Source organism: Macrobrachium rosenbergii, chromosome 41 (genome assembly GCF_040412425.1).
Source record: "Macrobrachium rosenbergii isolate ZJJX-2024 chromosome 41, ASM4041242v1, whole genome shotgun sequence".
NCBI lineage: Eukaryota > Metazoa > Arthropoda > Malacostraca > Decapoda > Palaemonidae > Macrobrachium > Macrobrachium rosenbergii.
The window spans coordinates 32,115,518-32,139,247 of record NC_089781.1 but is presented as its reverse complement, the minus strand read 5'-3'; the positions used below and the strand labels follow the sequence as shown (position 1 = coordinate 32,139,247).

The window sequence follows — 23,730 nt, the reverse complement described above, 5'->3', positions numbered from 1 at the left end:
GGTATGTTATGGTAACTTGATTGTACAGCCTTCTAGTTCCTCACTGGGTGGGTGGCTTCCATTCTCAGCTAGGACTTTGGTGGCCGCGAGTTCGAATCTCTGACCGGCCAGTATTTCTAAGTAATAGATACACGGCGGGTATTTAACGAGAAATGGCAGTTTCTTATAGTATTGTGGTTGCTTATTTACAATTTAAAGTTATTTTTGGGGGGTCGGCAGTAATTAACCTGTAATTAACCCCTGAAGTCCATCCAACAAGGGGTTTCCAAACGCGATCTTCACAAGACAGAGCACGGGTACGTCTGTTTCGAACGGTTCATATCCCGTCCGGCAAGTGCAATAACTTGGAAACTGGTTTTTTCTACACTTTTATGGCTTATGACAATGGCGGTGCATTTGTTTGTTGTTGGCCAAATGGAATGTTCCTTCGCCGTGTTTAGTACTGGCCTGGGGGGCGCGGTACCCATACGTTAACAAGTTATTGCACTTGCCGGACGGGATATGAACTGTTCGAAACAGACATAGCCATGCCCTGTCTTGCGAAGATCGCGTATGGAAACCCCTTGTTGGGTGGACTTCAGGGGTTAACTACAGGTTAAGTACAGCCGACCCCCCAAAAATAACGTTGGATTGTAAATAAGCAACCAAAATACTATAAGTAACTGCCATTTCTTGCTAAATACCTGCCGTGTATCTATTACTTAGATCTGCTGACCAGCCAATGAAGAATAAGAGGAATTTATTTCTGGTGATAGAAATTCATTAATCGCTATAATGTGGTTCGGATTCCATAATAAGCTATAGGTCCTGTTGCTAGGTAACCAATTGGTTCTCAGCCACGTAAAATAAATCTAATCCTTCAGGCCAGCCCTAAGAGAGCTGTTAATCAGCTCAGTGGTCTGGTTAAACTAAGGTATACTTAAGTTTGTACAGCCCTCTGTTACTTGCAAGTGTTAAGTGATAGCAAAACCTTTTAACTAATTGCGTACTTTTTTTCGGAGAGAACTGTAGATGCTGTGTGGGTGTCATACTGCATTAAAGTGTGACCTGCAAGTGAACAACGAAATTTGACCTGAGCACTGTACTTACCCTCATGATGGGATGCAAGGTTAGGACTGTTAAGTGGAATTTCTGAATTAAATGGCTTATGCTCCAACTTGTACATAGTGTAATAGTTTGGCAATATATTTTGGCTATGTACTTTTAACATTAGTTCAGTGTACTATACCATACCAGGTCAGTTCCTCTTATTTGGTCTTCCCATAATTAATTGCATAATACTGTGTTGCAGCTTTAGTGTTCTTGTATTTTTGGCTTTAATAAATCATTAGGAAAGCCTGAATTAACATGATTGAAACCCAAGGTAAAGTATGTTAGGAACGAAAAAATAAGTGGATTAGAAATAAAAGGGTTGGTTTTTAGTTTGCATAAAATTTGTAAAATGACTTTGATAGAAGTAATTTTCAGGAGTATTATGAATTTAGAGATTCATTATTTAAATGTTACTTGTTGGTGGAGTTGTAGTTGTGAACAGAGTACAAATAGCCTTGGATTTAGAAATAGATACAGCTATGCTTCTAAGTGATATGACATGATTGCGTAGGATTTCGTTCAAAATTCACGAAGTGGCAACTAACATGCTCCATATTTTTCTCATATTTCAGTGTGAAAACGCGATTATTTCATGCAGTAAGGCGATTATATGTTTCATAAGAGTGAAATCCGTCATATATTTCAAAACTGTAAGAGAATATCTCGTGTAGTCAAATTTAGGAAAAACAGTTAAACATTTTCAAAACTTTCGTTCACTCATTGCCGATGCGTTCGACAAAAAAAAGTCATCACCAAACCCAAGTTCAAATGTTAAAATAATAAAAAAAAACGAAAAAATTTTCCACATTAATATTGATTGCAACAGAACGATAAATTTTGAAATATGCTTATTTGATTGTTTTTGCGTCACAACGCTAAAAAAAATGCAAATAAGTAAATAGGAAAGTATTACTGTAGCTAGAATGCATCCACCGATATCAACTGGTGGGCGGAACCTGTGTGACACAACCATTAGAGTGGCTGCAACGTGAACCAACTGGAACATAGGTCTATAATGAATAGTGGCAATGAAATTATCTTGAAAACATTTTTTTAGAGGAATATTTGGATTTCATAAAAATAAAATTATTTGTTATATTTGTTAACAACTTCAAAAATTATTGCCTATTAGCAACTATTGGCCTACGCAGTTATTCTTTGTTAAAGGCAAGATTTTGTTCCAAGGCCTAGGTTGTTAGGTTTCTTTACTTAACATAAATACATCCCACGTAGCATTCACATCTCTTTATTAACAATTTCTGTCCAGAATGCATATGAAGTTATCTGCACATTTTCACAAATCGAAGTTAACCTTATGAATGAGACATTTATACACACCAAATGGGGGCAAAGGGATTGTCGGGAGTTTCCTCGACATGCACTGATTTTTTCGTTGTGCGATAGTCTGCACGATCAACCCACGATATACGATAGTGACTTAGCCCCCATGCAAGGACAAATAAAACACTTACCAGGTTTTTACAATTTATTTACAAAAATAAAACCATCTCAATCACCACCCTTACACAACAATCACACAAAACCTTCAGCAAAAGCACGACAGCGAATTTACAATTACCGTGCCCGCAATACGATACACGTGGGCAATACACGACCACCTTCAACTCAAACCACTGAAATTTAATTATAACCAATACCATGCCACCGCAGCACACAAACGCCCAAACAGCTGCCCTCATCCAATCACACTCAGTTTCAAGCTGTAACTACGTAAGAGCACTCACAGCCCCAGACTTTACACCAACCTTTGGAAACCCCAAAAAACATGTCTGTTCACAACGAGATCTTCTGGACAATGAGAGCAAATTAATGGCACGAGTCTCCCAGCTCCCTGTCTTTGCGGCTGCCAACTAAGTTAACTTATTTCTAGTTACTCGGGCTTAAGGACCCCAAACTCGCAACAAATCACTCAAACAACCAGATGAAACATGACGTTGCATACTGCAGCGGTAAGTGCATTTGAACAAAATTTGCAATAACATTCGTGTTCATTACGTGGCCTGGCCAGTATGTTCCCCCATCCCGTGAAACCCTGTGGAATCGGCAGGAGTTTGAAGCGAGAAAATTCTGTACACTGAATTTTTTTCGTGACATTCTCCACCCCAAAAAAAGGTAGGAAGATTCAGGTGGAACGTACTAGTCAAGCAAACTTTAAGCTGACCATCCGCCAGAATTAGTCGCGGCCCGAACTCGTCCACAGCGCAACTAGACGAGGTCGGCTCTCAACCACAGTACAATGACACGTAGAGTGATCACTCAAATGAAATTCAATATCTGCAATCAAAGAAGAATTTAATAATAGACATGTGCATAGCAACAGCAATTATGGACACAATGGGTGTCCCTAGCAATATAAATCAATGGAACACCGAAATCATTTCACTCAGCTGCAAGTAATCCAAGTAGTAATCGATAGAACGTGTAATTTTGCTACAAAACCGACTAAATTGCAACAATAAGGAATCATTCCCAAGTCGACCAATGAAGGTAAACTTGGCAATAAGGAGATTACATACATGTACATGACTCAATGCAATTAACACAAGGCAATGCTCTCATCAAAGCACTGTCGACATGAAAAAGCATCAACATAAATAGCTATACGAGTATCAGTAGTAATCAGTGATTTAATACCTGCAAGTTCAAATGAGTATAGCAACTCAGTGGCCTATTGCACCTCATGCAATGGCAAGATTCGCAGCTATCATATTCAATACATTGTTTACCACTCGACCTTCATATTTTGTCATCTGTCTTACAATTAAGAGATTTATCGCTCTGACTAGCAGCGCACAGGTCGTTGTTTGTGCAGCTTCGCACGCTTCATTCTGGTTCCTACGAACTCACAATTGCTCCTGCTGAGTCTTGAGAGGAATCGTCTCTCGTTCCTCTGGGTGACGTTGAGGTACAATCGGATAATCACTTTCCTTACACTACTGTGGATGCCCCTAGTAACCACTCCTGTTGCATACTGAGGCACACGCACCTACGACCCTACTCAGTCAAGTCCTTTCCCAACTTCGACACTTTACAGTTCGCCTCTGGCTACAATGCCAATTATTACACATTTCCATCTCGAATCCACTCTGACATTCTCACTCTCTGCTCAGTAACAGCTCTTCTTCTCGGCCTAGATGCAGTCTGTTCCAACACTTCACTCTGATCCTGCCTATCATCACTTTCATCCCTGTCACTAGCTACCTCTCGATCAGCGATCTCGAGTCTTATCAGTCTGGTGCTTGATGTTACCCATCTCACTGTCATTATCACTATCATCACTGCTCTCTTACCTGCATTCCAGTACCTTCTTATTCATCGGCCTCATGCTCACTCAGCTCGAGAGGCATGAGGTGTTCGACCAATCTCAAGTGCTCTTCTCCTTCAAATAGAACTTTCACAGAATGTATCACCCCTTTCTCACCAGGATAAATCTCCACTATTCGTCCCAAGGTCCACTGACTTCTCTTGCTGTTGTGGGCCTATACCAGCACAATGTCTACAACGTGCAGCGGAGTTGGCGTTCCTTCTTTACAATCGTGTCTCTCTTGAAGAGACTTCAAATACCCTTCCCTCCAGAGGGTCTTGAACCACTCCAGAGTCTCTGCTAGACAGAAGTATTTGTGACGAAGCCATTGGGTGGTTAATGTGGCATACATTTCTTCGTGAGGCACTACAGGGGGCAGCAGGTGAATCACATCGCCCCGGATGAGATGGGAAGGTGTCAGAACATCATTTTCCCTGGTGTCACTGGCGCACATCAGCAGTCTGTTATTAATCACCACCTCGGCTTCCTTGATGACGATCCTCAGCTGCTCCTCTGAGAAGATAGCACATTGCAACGTCATGGCGAGGGTCCTCTTGACTACTCCCATCATCCTCTCAAAGAAACCCCCCTTCCAGGGAGATCGCAGGGTCTGAAATGTCCATCGAATCCCGCATTCTCGCAGGAATTGAGTGACATTCTCCTCGTATACCTCACGCAGGAACATGCTGGCTGCTCTGAACACCATGGCATTGTCACTGTATATCCTTGATGGAGCGCTGTGGGTTGCAGTGAATCTTCGAAGTAATAGCACAAAGGTGTCTGCGTCCAGCCTGCTGCAGTAGTCAATGTATACTGCACGGCTGGCCAGACAGGTGATGATGAGAAGATGTCCTACCCCCCACTGTAACCTTCAAAGGGCCCGTGTGGTCTACTCCCACTTTCTCAAATGGGCGAGAAGTCGAACTCGGTCGGCTGGGAGTGGAGGAGGCGGCGGTTGTTGTAGAAGAGGCTTGAAGGCGATATTACAAGCTCTGCTCCTTCCTACTATGCCCTTGGCCAATGATCTCAAACTTGGCATCCAACATTCCTTCCAGTAAAGGGTCATTAGTATATTTACACCACAGTGCATGTGTGTTACATGAATGTGCTCTAGATAAAGTGCAGCTAGTCTTCCTTTATGGGGCAATAACACCAGCTGGCTTTTACATGACTCATTGTTCAACAATCGATTAGTAGAGTAAATGATACTGTCTCTCAGTTAAATTCAACTGGCTGGTAAAGTTATCTTGTGTTTAGGCACATGCACACCATTTTGCAAGCGATCACACACGGTTGGGAAATGGTGCCTTTGCTCAAGGTAAACTAATTTCAAAAATGGATCAGTGCTACTATGCAGGAAATTTAATACATATTGCATTACTCTCATCATAAACATGAAATCCACCCTACTTCCCTCTAGGTTCCAGAGTTCAGCAGGTTCAGAAAGGCTTCCTTCTTCACACAATTCTCTAAGGGCGGCAGTTACGGAGATGTTGCTTATTTCAGTTATAGCAGCTTTGCTTACAGGTGGCACTAGATCTCCAGGCTGGCGTAGATAGTCAGGGCCTTTCTTCCAAAGGCGACCCCATTCCAATTCCTCAGAGCTCGCCCCCCGGGACAAGATGTCCACTGGGTTGCAATTGGTGGGGACATACTGGAGACTAAATCCACATTCCTGCCAAATAGAGTTAATTTCCCCAACCCTATCCAAAATGAATGAATTCTTATTTCCCTCCCTGCTGTCTACCCAGGCCATGCCAACTTTGCTGTCTGTCCACACAAGTCACATTCTGAATGTCTAACAATCTGCTTAAATGCTTGCCTAACCTGAACAGCAAAGTCAAGGCTAGCAATTCTAGTTTGGGAATAGTTAATTTAGCCTGCTTCCTAGGAGTTACCCTCATTTTAGATGTCAAGATGTTACTTTCCCCTTCTTTTTGTATGTATGTTACAGCTCCATATGCCTTGCTAGAGGCATCAGTAAACACATGCAGCTCACAATTCCCCACTTTGATTCCCCATTTAAACTTTAGCTCATGAATTGATCTGTACTGTTTCAATATCTTCTTAGCTTTCTCCTGGTTGCTTTTACTCAATACGTCATCCCAACCTACTTTATCTTTCCACAAGTCTTGCAAAAATATCTTACCTTTCACAGACACAGGACTAACCAACCCCAGAGGATCAAAGTTAGACACTGGCAAGGACAGTACTCGATGTTTCGTGAGCTGCTGCTTCCCTCCCAACTCTAATCCCCTGCAAGGTTCTAGACTTAACAAATCTTCCCTTCTATTCCAACGTATCCCTAGAATGGATATCTGTTCTGGCTCATTCCCTCAAATCCTATCAAGTTCTGCAGTGTTACTTGCCCACCCAGTCAGTGGCATGTTAGCTTTGTCTAGCAAGGTTTTTATTTTGGCATAGTTCTTCTCCATCTCCTCCAAGGTTATATAGGTACCCAAAAAATTGTCTATGTAAAAGGATCTAATTAATTCTTCTCTTCCCCTCTCTTCTAAATGGGTTCTAAGGACCTGTTGCAGTAGATAAGGACTCGTTGTGACCCCAAAAACAACTACTTTGAATTCATATGTTACAATCTGCCCATTTACCTTTTTCCACAAAAAAACATGCATATTTTACATCTCGAGGGGTCTAAGATTAGGCCCTACTCTGTAGAAAGCTTTGGAGATATCTAAGGTGAGAGCGTACGACTTCTCTCTGAAACAGATCAACAAATTGTACAATAGCTCGACCATTTTTGGCCCTGAATACAAACAATCGTTAAGCGAAAGTTCACCCTTAGCCTTGGAGGATGCGTTGAAAACTATGCGGAGAGGTGTCGTAAGACTCTCCTTTTTAACGCCAAAATGGTGGCTATAATAGCCCTCTACCTTTGTGCTGTGGACTTCCTCTATGAAGCCAGCTTCTAACTAATTCTGAAGGACTTTTTCATAATCCCTATGGTAACTCTCATCTTTTGCAAAATGTCGCTCTAACTAATGCAATTGGGCGAGGGCTATGTTATAGTTGTTATTCAGTCTGTCTGACCCACGGAAAGGCAGACTAACTTGGTAACCTTGCTTGGTTTTCTGTATACTTTCGGTAACTTTGTCAACGGCAGCACATTCTGGGGTCGTGAACTCTTCATGTGACACGAGTCCTATCGTGTCCAACCTCCACCAGACGTCTACATCAGGTTCAGATTCTACAATTCTACATATCCTCAAGTTACGAGCTTTAGCTACGTTTACTCCCTGCAAAGCCCACTGAGGTACCCTCCCATAAGATGTGATCCCATTATGTGGGACAAAAACACTATCTCGTCAATTTTATCCATACCAGTTACAAAATAATTAAAATAATCTTCCCCAGTCAACAAGTTTACATTCTTCAACACATCCCCTTTAATTTCAACATCGGCCATTTCTCATCCCTTCTCTTGCAAATGATTCTTTACGTCAACGAGTCCGATGTTGTAGATCAGAGTGTTCGCATTATTGTGTACTACTAACTTGGTGTGGACCACCATCGCTCCCAGATGTATACGACACGCAACTACATCAAACTCTCCCTTTACTACTTGAGACCCAAATGGTGCAGTGTTCAATGTCATGTGCTTGATGACAGGTAGCTTCAGTTTGCATGCCAGCCAACTAGAAATAAAGCTGTGTTGACTGCCAGTATCTAAAAACATGCATGCTGTATGAGGTACCTCTTTCAAGTACAAAAGTTGCTGTAGTGGTAGGCAACAAGGTTACTGACAACTCGGCTGAAGGCTGATTCTTTACAGTTTTGGCATTTACACTGTTTCTCATTTTTTTATTTGACTGGGTGCCTCGAATTTACGTTAGTTCTATTCCCCAGGCATTCTTGCCCTCGATTAGGCTAGTTACTGGTTGTGTCAATACATGAGATGGCAACCGTCTGGGGGTAGGTTGGCTGGACGAACTCGTGCCGTGCTTCGTATCACTGCTACGACCTTCATAAATAAGACTGTGGTGTCCGGCGTTACACAGTTTACAATTTACTTTACTGCTACAAGTCTTACTGCTATGGCGTTTAGCAAAACAATTAAAACAACGTTGCGATATGACTAGTTGTCATTTCTTCACGGCTGCATTAGGATAGTTAATAAAATTAAAGGGGGAATGATTTCCATTACAAAACGGACATACTTGTTACGTGAAGTGTTTAAGTCTAACATGGGGTTCTGACTTTTGTTATCAAGATTTCCCCCTCTGAAGGGCATCGTCTTCCATGCTACAAATAAGGAAATCAAGCACAGTGAACAATTCATTTAGATCAAATTCACACTTTCGCAAATACGCAACGAATTCTTGATAAACTCGCCGCTGAGACAATTTTTGACAAATTAGGCTCACTAGCATTTCTTGGTCTAATGCAGACCCACTCAGTCTCTTGATTTGCTCGATCAGTACGGTCAATTCAATACTGAAAGCTTTTAATTCCTTATAATTACATTTTGGCACAAAAAGATCAGCTTGTAAAGTCCCCACTCAATGGGTTTTCTCTAGCGAACCTCCCGCTTTCTACGGTGCCTTTCCCGTGACTTTAGGTCGGGCTACCTAGCCATGTTTCATTTATGTAAATGTGCATTTATTACTTACTCATTTGTTCCCTTTTGTATTGTACATGTGTCGGAGCATTATTGTGTCTAATCTGTTAATTTTATTTTTCACGTTATCTGTATTTACCTGCCCTGTTTCACATTGAGGACAATTGACCTTGGGTCACCTGTATGTCGTTGCATGTCTTTGTACTGACGTCCGCACACTGCTTTATAAGCAGCCTGCTCCCTTAACCCTTAGTGGACGGATTGAGCTTCAGTGTGAAGTAAAACAGGTTTGGGGAGGTGGACGGATTACGCTTCAGTGTGAAGCAGAATTACGCACCACTGTTATGGTAATAATGATTCGAAACAGAGGTGCCAATACTTCTATATGCTATAAATTCACTAATGGCAACTTTTATACAGACGTGAGAGTTAGGCCAGTATCAGTAATGCTTGTGACTTCAAGGGGGAAGGTACTACATCTCTCTCTCTCAAGAGTCTTTTTGTAAATTTGCTTGTAAATATACAAAGGGGTTGCTGTTGTTTTTTGTTTTTGTCTTTTACGATAGTATGTCGGTTGTAAATGTAATTTTGCAAAGTAGTATTAGAAAAAATATGTAAAAGTAAAAAAAAGTTACTGAATCTTCCTTCTTGTAAACTTACGTGAATATTTTACAACAAATATGCAAAAAATTTGTTACTGATTTTATTTCTTATCTGTTTTGATATTGTGTGAGCAGTAATAATAATTTTTAAAAATCCAAAAAACTTACTTATTAGAAAAAACATATATAAGTTGGTAAAATTTACGATTGTATTGTAAATGAGGCCCCACAAGGGGTTGTAAATAGTCATTTTCAACTTCTCTCGGAAGGTAGGAAAAATTTTGTTGAATTTTTTTTTATTTATAGTGTGAATGTACGTGTCATTCTCTTTCCACTGATGTGATTTTTTTTTTTTTTTTTGCCGATCTCAAAGTTTCCCCGGTCTGGGGTGCTGCATATTGATAAATTATGCCGTCCCTTAAGGGCTAATAAACTAGCAGTCAATGTCTACCTGCCCTCTCTTTTGCACCTTCTCACAGTGGTGACCCTGGAGTGGTTCCCGGAGCCATACGGACCCAAACGGCGGCTTAGTCTTGGCCCGATGAACTACCCCACACCCTTAATGGACTAACTGCGGCACTTTAACAAAGCGTTCGGGCGTACCGACCCTTGTCGGCAGATCACCGGCGTCATTAGCGGACCCACACGGCACACTCCCAAGCGTGTATTAACGCAAGTGTAACTCACACTCCGAGTGAGAGTGCAGAGGCTACCATGGACACAGACATTCCCTCCCACATACAAATAACCGTGAACTTCGCAGAGTCTGATATCTCCCTCACACAAAACCCACTCACGCCCTCCCCCACACCAAGGCTCGCGCGCTCCTCCACGCTGGTACCCTCTCCTCGCGCGCTGCCCTTCCCGACGGACCAACCAAGGTCTGCCCTCGCCATAAAGCTGTCGCCGTTCACACACAACCTGTCATCATCATGGCTCTACAGGGTTGAGGGGCAGTTCAGGTTGGCAGGACTGACCGACGAAGTGCTGCAGGCAAACATCGTAATCAATGCCCTCCGGGAGGAGGTTTACAGGAAGATCGCCTCGTGGGTGTCTGCCGCAAGTCCTGCCACCTACCAAAAGCTGAAGGCCTACTTCGTCAAGACCTGCTCCCTGCCGATCTCTGAGAAAGCCACCCGCGCCCTCGACCTCGCCAACAACCCCCAGCACGACCAGAACCTCCTGAAGACATGGAACGTCATCCAGGACCTAATCATCCTGCCCGGGACGGACGGCAGTGGCAGGCACGTGGAGATATGCCTGACTAGGGAGATCTTCCTCCATCAGGTACTCCCAGAGATTTGGACCCAGATCCTGGAGCCTTACACCCTGCCCCTTGAGGACCTGATTAAAATGGCACAGCAGCTGACTGACTCACGAGGGCAGCGAAGCAGGCATCCACGCCCACACACCCCATCAACTCCCTCCAACCGGAGGAAACCGCAGAAGAGGAGATAAACGCAGTCGTCAGGAGGCGGCCAACCCATCACCAGAAGAAGCAATTGCCGGGGCCTTGCCACTACCACCGGCGGTACAGCAAGGACGCCCGGAACTGTGAGCCCCCCTCCCTTTCGCCCATCCAAAAGACGGGGGCGGCGGTGGCCACAGGCCACCATGGCAGCAGAAGCACCCAGGAGCCCAGCACCAGTAGGTTTTTACGTCCGTGACCCCATCTCCGGTAGGATGATGCTGATCGACACTGGGGCCGTATGCTCAGTGTTCCCGCCATCCAGAGAGGACCGCAAATGCCCGTCAGACTGGGCTGCCTCCCTGACAGCTGCCAACGGGTCCCCATCCTCTCCTACAGCACCAAGCTCCTGTCGGTCTCCATCCTTGGCCGGAGGTACAAGTGGAGTTTCATCGTTGCGGACGCAAGGACCCCACTCCTGGGTGTGGACTTCCTGGCCCACTTTGGTCTAGCAGTGAACGTCGGCCGCAAGTGCCTGCTGGACACCGAATCCTGCCAGTCCCTTCCCCTGGCGACGGGCCCCAGCGCGCCCGCAGTCTGTTCCGTCGCCCCACACCAGTACACCCCACTTCTGAAGGAGTTCCCCGAGGTATTCAAGCCCGAGCTGCATCAGGTGCCTGGGGCCCCTGCCAAAAACGGAGTTTACCACCACACCAAAACAAAGGGGCCCCCGACGCACGCAAAGTTCCAGAGGCATCCCCCTCGGCGCCTTCAGGAGGCCAAGGACACTTTCGCTGAGATGGAGCGTATGGGCATGTGCAGGAAGGCCTCCAGCTCGTGGGCCTCCCCCCTCCACATGGTGCAGAAACCAGACAGCTCCTGGAGACCTTGCGGCGACTACAGACAGCTCAACCTCAGCACAGAACCAGATCAATACCCTCTCCCAAACATGCAAGACCTCACGGCCTCCTTCCACGGGGCCAAAATATTTTCTAAATTGGATCTTTTAAAATCTTACTTCCAGGGACCAGTAGCTCCAGAGGACATCCCCAAAACCACCATCATCACGCCCTTTGGGTCCTACGTCTTCGCCTTCTCCCCCTTTGGCCTGAGGAATGAGGGGGCGACCTTCCAGAGATTGATGGACAGCATCCTGGGGGACCTGAACTTCTGTGTCTGTTATGTGGATGACATATTAATTTTTTCCAGATCCCACAAAGAACACCTGCGGCACATCCGGAAGGTCCTGCAGCACCTGCAGGAGAATGGCCTCGTCGTCAGGTTCGAAAAATGCACCTTCGGCATCGAAAGAGTGACTTCCTGGGCCACAAGATATCCCCGGGAAGCATCCGTCCACTCGCATTGAAGGTCGCAGCCGTTGCCAGGTTCCCCACCCCTACCTCCGTCAGGGCCGTACAGGAATTCCTCGGGATGGTCAACTACTACAGGCGGTTCATCCCCGGAGTTGCACACACCATGGCCCCTCTGATGGAGATCCTGAAGGGCCATCCGAAGACCTTAGTGTGAGGCTCCGACCAGCAGCGGGCCTTCTCCCTGACAAAGGACGCCCTCACCAAGGCAACCGCCTTGGCCCACCGGGACCCCAACGCACACCCCCCTCCAGCTGACGATGGACGCCAGCAATGTCGCCTGTGGGGCCATCCTGGAGCAGGTCGTCGCTGGAGCCCCCCAGCCCATTGCCTTCTTCAGCAGGAAGTTCAGCCCCACCGAGTCCCACTACAGCACCTTTGACAGAGAACTCTGTGCAGTGTACTGGGGGGTACGCCACTTAAAGTTCCTCCTGGAGGGCAAGCCCTTCACAATTTGGACGGACCACCAGCCGCTGGTCCACGCCTTCACAAAGCAGGGGGATGCATGGTCCTCCAGGCAGCAGCGGCATCTCGCGGCCATCGCGGAGTTCACCTGCACCATCAAGTACCTCCCCGGCAGGAAGAACCCTGTAGTAGATGCCCTCTCAAGGATCGAACTCAACGTAGTGCAGCTCGGGATCGACTACAAGGACCTCGCCCAGGAGCAGGCCACCGACCCAGAGGTTCCAGCCTACCGCACCACCATCACGTTGCTCAAGTGGAAGGATGTGCCCCTTGCCCCTGGGGTGCCATCACTGCTGAGCGACGTAAGCACCGGGCACCCCCGCCTGCTGGTACCCACCTCCAGCCACCGTCTGGTTTTCGACATCATCCACGGGCTGTCCCACCCCTCCGGCAGGACAACGGCCAAGCTGCTGGCAGAGAAGTTTGTCTGGCATGGCATACGGAAGGACGCGACGACCTGGGCGAGGCAGTGCATCCAGTGCCAGACCAGCAAAGTAGGGCGCCACAATGAGTCGGGGGTGGGCGACTTCCCCCAGCTAGGGAGGCGCTTCGGACACTTCCATGTCGACGTGGTAGGCCCCCTTCCCCCATCACGTTGGGCCAGGTATCTCCTGACAGTCATCGACCGCTCCACCAGGTGGCCCGAAGCGATGGCCATGGAAGAAGCCACCACCAGTGCATCCGCCGAGGCCCTTCTCTCCAGCTGGATCAGCCGGTTCGGTGTCCCGGACCATATAACAACAGACAGGGGCCCAGCCTTCCTGTCCCTGCTGTAGACCGCCCTGGCACTCCTGCTGGGGACCACTCACCACAGCACCACCGCCTACAACCCCGCGGCCAGCGGATTGGTGGAAAGGTTCCACAGGTCCCTGAAGGCATCCCTCATGGTCCGCTGCACCACCGAGAATTGGAAGTACCAGCTGCCCTGGGTCCTCCTCGGGCCGAGGACGGTGACCCGTCCGCAGCAGAAAAAGTCTACGGGGAGTCTCTCGTGGTCCCGGTCGAACTCAATACGGGGGATCACCACAACCTGATGGTCCAGAGGCTCCGTGACACCACCAGGACGAAGCCTTTCATGCCTCCCGGTCTGTCATCCATCACCCACGTCTTCGTCAGGAATGATGCCGTCCGCCTGCCCTTAACCAAGCCCTACAGGGCCCCCTTCCTCGTGCTGGAGAGAAACAACAAAGCATTCCAGCTGGCCATTCACGGGAAGAACGACTGGGTGTCAATAGACCGCCTCAAGCCCGCACTGTTGGAGGAGGACGTTGGCGACACCCCTCAACGCCTGCCGCAGGAGATGTCGCCACCGCAGCCCACCCCGCCCACAAGAAAGTCGCGAGGCCGCCCCCGTAAGGCCCCAGACCCAGGCAGCGTGGCAGCCAATCGCTTCCGCACGCACCGCAACCCCAGCTGATATCGCGGAGCCGCGGCACTCTCCAGCACCCCAGCAGATACTTGCTTTAATCGGACGTTACCTACGTCTTGTGGGGGGGGGGAGTATTGTAAAGTCCCCACTCAACGGGTTTTCCCGCCTTACTTACCATGTTTTGTAAATGCCCTTTTGTATTGTACATGTATTAGAGCATTATTGTGTCTAATCTGTTAATTTTATTTGTCACGTTATCTGTATTTACCTGTCCTGTTTCACATTGAGAACAACTGACCTCGGGTCACCTATATATCATTGTATGTCTTTGTACTGACATCCGCACGCCGCTTTATAAGTGGCCTGCTCCCTTAATAAACTAGCAGTCAATGTCTATCCGCTCTCTCTTTTGCACCCTCTCACAAGCTAACCGCCGATGCAAGATTACCAAGGCCTGATGGGCGTTCCCATAATATTGTTTCAGCAACTCCCACGCTACTTCATAATTTCCTGCCGTTACACTTGGAGATTGTACCACTATAAGTGACTCACCATCCAGTGATCCCAACAGACACGTGAACTTTGCCACATTGTCAATGTCTGTGCGTTTATGGACATGTACGTCAAACAATTCTAGGAAATTAATGAACTCATTCCTCTCCCTTGAACATGGGCAGAGGCAATTCCTTCAATTTAGGCAGTCAGGTTGTGGGTTGGTTTGTTGGTGTAAGAGTCCCAATTCAACTCATAAGTAGCGTGGTCATTCTCGCTGCTTGATTGAATGACTGCTGCACTTGATCATGCATTAATGTTTCTAATTTACTCAGGTTAGATATATACAAAGTTCGCAACTGCTGTTTGTCAGCTTGAATTCTGTTCAGCAAGTTCTGATACATCATGACATGATGTGACTCAAGAAGTATCCATTGAGCACAGACCAGACTGTCATCTAGGAGGCCCAAGATGGCTTCCATTTGGGCTTCGTTGCTGGCCGCCATTTTGTGAATGTGCGGGAGGGTAACTACTTATTTACTTTAATCTGTAGGTGAAAAAAAAAAAAAGGAGTGTACTTAGCAAACAACACAAAGTGATTAGAAGGAAATGACGCCAGCCTAAGTTACGTTACGTCACGTTACTCGCACCAAAGAGTTAAAGCAGTACACAGCCCCCTATCCTTCTAGCTAACTCTGGCGTACTCGCTCACCTTGGATGAGTCTCATTATTCGCTTTTACACAACAGCTAAATTATACCTTCTGTTCCAGAAAGGAAGCTTGCTAGATTCTAGGCTAGCTATCAGGCCTCTGGGCCAATGATAAATTTCAATATCTATGCCCTCATTCTCAGGCAAATGGGCTGACAACTGTGAGTGCCCTACCACCAAACTCTAAATACAATGCCTCACTTAACCTTCCACGGAGGACTAGCACTTGGATGGTCTGGTTCAAAGGACCACTACATTGTGCGATAGTCTGAACGATCAACCCACGATTTACGATAGTGACTTAGCCCCCATGCAAGGACAAATGAGACACATACTAGGTTTTTACAATTTATTTACAAAAATAAAACCATCTCAATCACCTCCCTTACACAACAATCACACAAAACCTTCAGCAAAAGCACAACAACAAATTTACAATTACCGTGCCCGCAATACGATACACGTGGGCTTTACATGACCGCCTTCAACTCAAAGAAACCACTGAAATTTAATTATAACCAATACCACGCCACTGCAGCACACAAATGCCCAAACAGCTGCTCTCATCCAATCACTCTCATTTCAAGCTATAACTACATAAGAGCACTCACAGTCCCAGACTTTACACCAACCTTTGGGAGCCCAAAACAACACGTCTGTTCGCAACGATATCCTCTGGACAATGAGAGAAAATTAATGACGCAAGTCTCCCAGCTCCCTGTCTTTGCGGCTGCCAATTAAGTTAACTTATTTCTAGTTACTTGGGCTTAAGGACCCCAAACTCACAACAAATCACTCTAACAAACAACTAGACGAAACATGACGTTGCATACTGCAGCGGTACGAGCATTTGAACAAACTTGGCAATAACATTCGCGTTCATTACGCGCCCTGGTCAGTATGTTCCCCCATCCCGTGAAACCCCGTAGAATCGGCAGGAGTTTGAAATTAAAAAATCCCATGCACTGATTTTTTTTGCGACAGGAATTCTCAAGAAAATAATATTTTAATCCAGTTAAAAAACAAGGGTGCCATAGACTTGATATTAATACAAGTAGGTATTATGATAATAGCCATCTTCTCCTTATAATTCAAATCATCGCCATCTTTTATTCTTCAAAGGATAGGTGATTTCTAATAATAAGTTCTTTAGTAACAGAGACTACGCCTCAGAAGGCTAAAGAATATATTTTTAGGCCTATAAATCTTTTCACAACATATAGTCAGTTTGAACACAGCCTAAAACTTCAACATTCAAAGAAAACTGACGAGTATAAGTCACCTCGGGCATGAGCACTTGGGTCTCACAGCAGATGAAATAAAATTTTATTTCCAGTAGTGGATGGTTAACAAGTTTTATTATTATTATTATTATTATTATTATTATTATTATTATTATTATTATTATTATTATTATTATTATTATTATTATTAAACATTGGAACACTTTCAAATGGGAGAAGCAAATGTCCAAAGAATATAAATGAGTTAATAGATTAATATATAAATTAACTTTAAATATAGCAGTAAAGATGACCAGATTAACAATAGATACTGACATACTTGCATGAATTGTTTGCAGACATTTGTAGCATTTGGTGTGAACATGCGTAGCAAGTATAGCTAGCATGGCTCTGTAGCATAGCGTAGCGCACTTAGCATCGCATCCGGTGTGAAACGGCCGTTAAGCACGCTGTCATTGACGACACTGCTACCCTTATCACACCGTGTTTTGAGCTAAGCAACATAAAATAAATCAATTCAAATAACACAGGTTACGAATTATACAAATGCATAAAAGGGATCATATTTATATAACCACAGGGAAAATAGTGTTAGCTGTGAATTCGCAAACTTGTCGACGTGTATGATATCGGAAATAAAAAAAGTTTAACACTACTTGGCAACGTTACATTGAGTCTGAGATTTTGTTCGATGCAAAAAGAATCGTTTCGCCTCAGATTTGAGCATGACTATACATGAACTCCTAAATGTAATTGTAATTGGCAGACTTGGTATTGGTATGTATTTAAACATCAAATTAAGGAAAATTTATTTTGCAAAATAGTGGTGGGATTTTTCCTGGGACACTTACCATATGCAATATTAAGATCATAAAGCACTTTCATAAGTTTTGCCTTTATCGACTGTGATCTTCAAGACATTTTACAGTATAGTAAACTTTTGTTATTATTATTATTATTATTATTATTATTATTATTATTATTATTATTATTATTATTATTATTATTATTATTTTCTTGCAGTTATATTGCCTGTGGTGTCCAGGATCCTTCCCTTCCTACTTGGGCCTGACTGGCGAGGGATCCTTTGACACGACCGTGGATCCTGCGAGCCTGTCCCTGGTCCCTCCCTGCCCACTAACAAAGGATTTGCACCTACACGCCAGATTTCATTCTCGTCTTGTGTGTCAGCTTCAAGAATAATTTTATTTTTATTTTATTTTGGTTTTTAAGTTCGTAAGATACTACTATATCTCTGGCGCAACAAAAGTCACGTTCATCTGATATTTATTACTGAAGTTAACTTAGTTTGTTTTAAAACTATTTGTAAGAAACCAAATGTTTGTGGAAATTATTTTTAAACATTTGTCAGTGATGTCAATCACTGGTTCCGCATTTTTCGAGTTTTGCCCCATTTTGTGTTAGTTTTGATGTAAGCAGATTGATAAGTTAAAAAATGAATTAATTTAGGCCCGTAAACTAATGTAACCAGATTGATAAGTTAAAAAATGAATTAATTTAGGCCCGTAAACTAAAAGTCCTTCGCCATCTTACTTTGAGTAACTTAGCTTCAAATTCATTTGTATCAAATTTATCGCCCTTTCCTTAGTCAACATATACGAAAATAGATTTACGATTTCAAGGGCCTAATCTACCAAATTTATTTAATGTACTTCTACTTGCTTTTATTTCTATGTATTTATTCACACTAAGCTTTATTGATGCTTTCATGCTATGTATTTATTCACACTAAGCTTTGTTGACGCTTTCTCATAACTTCCAAACTTATTTTGTAAATATTTGTGAAACATTTATCGAATTGTTTATAGGTGGGGAGTAGTCCCTTTAGCAGCAGTAGTGCAGTACAGTACACAGGCAATTGGCCTTTGTATGGCTGAAGACAAAGAAATGTAAGAGATGATAAGTAACGATAAGTACTGATGAATGATCGTGGCAGAGGCTTTCCATTACATTGTTTTGGTTTTTTCTTCTTGTGACATGTATTTTGGCTTCAGAGGACGAGTTGCCAGTGACGATGATTTACACTAATTTCAACAAAATCGCGTCTTACAGGCATTAGGAACTAGTTCTGATTTTGTTTTGATAAGTTATCATTCCTTCACAACAGAGTGAAATTTGTTTGAAAGATGTAACAGTTTAAGAGTTCATTCTCACGTATTTCGACAGCAGCTATTCAAGAAATCCCTTCAGTGTTTCAAGTCACAACCTGAGGGTTAAGGTGCCAAATAGCCTAAAACATTTTGACCACAAGTGAATTGGGAACACTCTTGGTTCATTTCATTTTCTGGACTCTTGTATAAAAGCTTTGCTTCTGGCCTATGTAATACATGATACTTTTTAATTTTGAGCATGTTTCTAATCTAAGTCTTACCAATTTCTGGGGGTTTTACCTCCTATGGATCTCTCCTGAAAGTTTGTATTTTCAGTCACACCATATCTAACTGATGTTTTTCTTGATCAGAAGTTGATCTTTGTTCAGCAGTGGTTCCTGGTGTTATTGCAGTTTGCAACTGTTGATGGTATTAAAAGGTCAGATTGCTTTTATCATGGATCCTTTAGTTAATCATTTATTGATATCTGAACGTGAAAAAGCTTTTAAAAGCAGCCAGTGATAAAATAGATATGTTAATACGATAATTTAATAATGTTCTTTAGGACTTTTAAAAGATGTTATCTTGTCTTAAATTTCCATTATGATTTCTGTTTGGTTTCCTCATTGTTTTTCAAGTTTATACAATTACTGGTGGTGGCTTTTGAAACCAAATTACTTTGTATAATGTCTAATTGAAGTCATCTTTCATGACACGTTCATAACTATATGAAGCTTATCTGTAAAAGTAGTCTTTAAAGGTCAAATTACTTTGAGTATATTTGATTTTAATCATAGTTTCTGGATATAATTTCATGAATGGAATTCCCACAAGCCACATTAACCTTACATGAATTTTTTTTTTTAAATTATACTCTGAATAAACTTGGAATATCCAAGTAAATTAAATCTTTCTAGATATTAATAAATTTTAATTAGTCGGGAAAGCAAGTATAGGAAGTAAATGTTCAAGAATTGTGGCAAGTTTATATGTTAAGTTTACAGTATTGTATTACGTACCCCACTGAAACTGCTTAAATGCTCCGAAGTGCAAGAAAAGTTGTAGGGGTTAACTGTCCTTTATAAGTGTTGAATTTTGTCTTACGGAAACCTTGAAAAATCAGTGAAATATGATTCATTTAATACAGGTGTATTTGAAGCTATCACTTCAAAGTCAAATTAAAAAGGGATTCACTCATATTATATGAACGGTTCCCACCTTACCATCCACATCAACACAGACAAGCTCTGACATAATTAAATTTTGTTAGTATTCTGTATACATTGAATCAGTATTAATGTTAAATGTTAACTATAAATCACAAGAAAGATTGTGGAAAGGGAATTAGCTCAGGTCACTGGTGAACTGAATAACACTGCAACATCTTGGGTATGGAGACTGGAATGTTCATGGATAACCTGAATCAAGTCACGAAATACTACAGGATGGGTTTGATTAGGCATTAAGGCTATGAAATAGACTATCAGAGGTTATCAGCAATGCTCTTTCAAAGTTTTAATTAAATTTTGGTTAGGGAAATTAGACTTCCGATAGTCGGTCCAGTATAACCAGTGGATAGGATACAGTGCTTTTTGTAAGTCATACTGGATGTAAAAGCAAGGATTGTCGTGCCTCGCTCCTTTTTATCAGATGGTACAGAATGAGGAAAGGTGCAAATAGTATCTTCAGTAAAACCCAGTTCTTTTGGAATCTCCAAGCTGAACTTTAGTAATCTGTTTCAGGAACTGTTTGAATGTGTCCCTCAGATGAAGCTTGAACTGGGAGTTTTTGGAGAACTAGATTTGCTGTTACTGTATTGTACTTTGTCGTCATTTGTTTTAAGAACAGGCTGGTCATAATTTTGTAGTCAAGAGCAGCCTGGCTATAAACTGGCTACCATTTATAGGAAATAACGAAGATGATAATAAACTAGCCGAGTGCAGTATCTGGAATATTTCCAAGGTAAGAATAAGAAAATTGTTACCGTGTAAGATACCATAAAAGAAGATAACTCATGGAACCAGTTTGATTTCAGGAGAACCCTAAATATTTTAGGTTAGTGTGGTATGTGCAGAGTTTCTATCTTAATGAAATGGTGAACTTTGTATAAATTATTTAGCAGAATGAAAAGTCTCATTTTAAAAACTATAAACAGACTAATCAGTAGACAGAGCAAGGAATTTTTTTTAACCTTTGGCTAGAGGAAACTAACATAGCATGAAATATTTTTCCATCCGAGATAGGACTTTTACGTTTCAAAGGGAATATAAAAACGAGTGGTACTTTACTGTACTCTTTGAGAATTAGGTGCAAGTACCATAGTTCGAAATTTCAGCTAAATTAGCTTGTAACTAGAAGGGTTGGACATGATCAATGTAAGATGCTAGTTAATGAATAGAATTAGTTTTAATACAAAAGGTTACTGGACTATTTATGTTTAGTTAAAGATAATTGTTTGATTTGATAAGGTGTTCTGCGAATAATGTCAAAAGTTCCTTCCAAAGTGTCATAAAAATGTCTAGTACAGCTGTATGTAATTTATTTGCACCCAATCAAATCGTGTAAGCTACATCTTAATCTTTTTATAGTTTAGAATATAAAGAAAACATTTCATTAGTACATGATAAAATGCAAAATGAGAGTATAGCATAAATGTCAAGTTAATGATTTTCTTTTTTACAGGGTTGAAATGAGTCCTATCTGGAAATAAAATACTTTTTCGTCCCTTGCACTCGACTTGAAGATATATTACGAGTATTCACCAAAACATTGGGAACTAAATGTCATGAAGAGTTCCTGATAAGGTCAAATTGAAGATCTGCTGTAGAAAACCTACTGCATACTTATAATTTACTTTGCGAAAATTTTAGGTTTTGAATTGTGTGGTTGATTGTACAAAACACCAAATGAAGCACTAAATACCTGTGGTTGATTGTACAAAACACCAAATGAAGCACTAAATACCTGTGGTTGATTGTACAAAACACCAAATGAAGCACTAAATACCTACCAATTTATTACAGTATTAGACATTAATTGAATATTATAATTCACTTAAGAGACTTATCAGCACGTACTTAATAATTCACTTATGAGAATTATCAATACTAAATGTAATTTTGAACAGAGTTTATTTTTATTTTAGGAATATTACCAACTTTACAAAATTGTCATGACCATTCTCATCACACGGCAGTTTATTAAAAGATATTTTAAAGATTTTACAATGCTTAAATCTATTATATGTAAAGCATAGAATTCATCTTAAACGATGGACTGTTCAACACTGTGATGCAATCTTTCCTCTGCGTGCAGTTAGATTAAATTCTTTAAGCATTAATGAAATGTCTGTTTAGTGCTTCAATATGGTAAAAATATTATAAAGCCTTGACACTAATACTTAATTCACACGAATTATGGTCTTATGTTAGCTGTTGTTCCCGTCAGCCCTCTTACCAGCCACAGTTTCATTGTTCGCCAACTTCTGTTTACAACTGCATAGTATTAGGATTAGATTGAAGGTGGTAAAGGACTAACTAAATTTACTGTAAGCCAGAGTTAGTTTACTTGATGTACACTGAAGTCTCATCTTCAGAGCCTTGAACCGATTTTAAATTTAAAAAATTAAAATTTTCGTTTGCTAAGAATCAAAGGTTCTTTACTCGTACAGAGGTATCACAAGTCAAGTTAACTTTAGTGTATTTTCTAGCTCCGCATAAAGGTCTTGTGAGTGACTCTTCAATTTTAACTTAAATAGCCGATAGAAGCCTAACTGATTTAACTTAAAAATCAAGCCTAATAGGAACTTAATAATTCGTTGAAGCTCCACATTTGGAAGCTGATTAAGTTACGTGTTTTATATATTAAAATAATTGATTGTTTTTGCATGTGAACCAGTCATTTGATAGAAAATGTATTGAAAAAAGTGGAAATGTCACTTCTAATATATTCATCTAAAATTAAATGTCATGGAAATGAGACTGAAAGTTACTAAAGTTATTTTTAAGTGTGTCCTGGTAAGTGAAGAAATCGAGAAGTGTAGATGGAGTTCATTCTTGTACTTTGATCTTTGACAGTTGAGTTTCCATAGTTATTGTGGTTTTCACCAAATGAGCTAATTGGCTTTCAAGTGATTATTTTTTTTTACTTGTGTACCGTACGCTAAACAAGTTACCAAAACGTGTGACTGATTTGACACCCCCCGCAGTCAAGTGGTGCACTGTAGGCATTACTGAAGGTTCTTTGCAAAGTCTCTGCTGCCCCTAGCTGCAACCTCTTTCATTCCTCTTACTGCACTTCCGTTTATAATCTCTTTCTTCCATCCGACTTACCACCCCCTCTAACAGTTCATTCGTAATTCAACTGCGAGGGTTTCCTCCTGTAACACCTTTCAGACCTTCTTAGTGTCAATTACCCTTTCAGCGCTGAATGACCTCATGGGTTCCAGCGCTTGGCCTTTGGCTTAAATTCTATATTCTATTTTAGCTGACTTCACAAAAACTAATTTTCATCCGCTTACAGTCGTCTGTTCTTGTAACTGTAAAATTTTCCCATATTAACAACTCTTTTGCTTTGCCCTTGCATCTTTGTTCCAATAAAGTAAGTCATTTGATACTCAGCATCTTTATAAGCTTCTTGCACTCTGAGCCTTTCATTTATTTCGTTAGATTTTCATACTTTTCGCCCTGTATAAAATCATTTTTTTTATTAGTTCACCTGCCATTTACTGTACAGTATATATATCTGACTAGGTAAAACTCTTAAACTGCCTTTATGCGAATTGTATCGTACAGTAGCCCTGGACTGGCAAGTGCTTGCTGTTCTGTCAACTACCTTTCTTCTGTGCTTTATTTTTTTACATGCTGTCATTATCATCATAAATACATATAAACACAAAGGGATCAAATACAAATACAGGGATGATACATGGTAAAAGCTCAAAGGATATTTTAAACTTGCCATCATT

General features: G+C 42.2%; 1 long non-coding RNA gene across 1 annotated transcript in view; it reads left to right on the top strand.

The window, feature by feature from the left end:
* LOC136826784 (uncharacterized) overlaps nt 1-23,000 on the top strand; it is a 24,420-nt gene extending 1,420 nt beyond the window's left edge. The window contains exons 2-4 of the long non-coding RNA XR_010849711.1: nt 17,677-17,839; nt 20,507-20,726; nt 21,447-23,000. This is a non-coding gene — a long non-coding RNA (uncharacterized lncRNA). The remainder of the gene's footprint in view (nt 1-17,676; nt 17,840-20,506; nt 20,727-21,446) is intronic.
* Nucleotides 23,001-23,730: the final 730 nt, after the last annotated feature.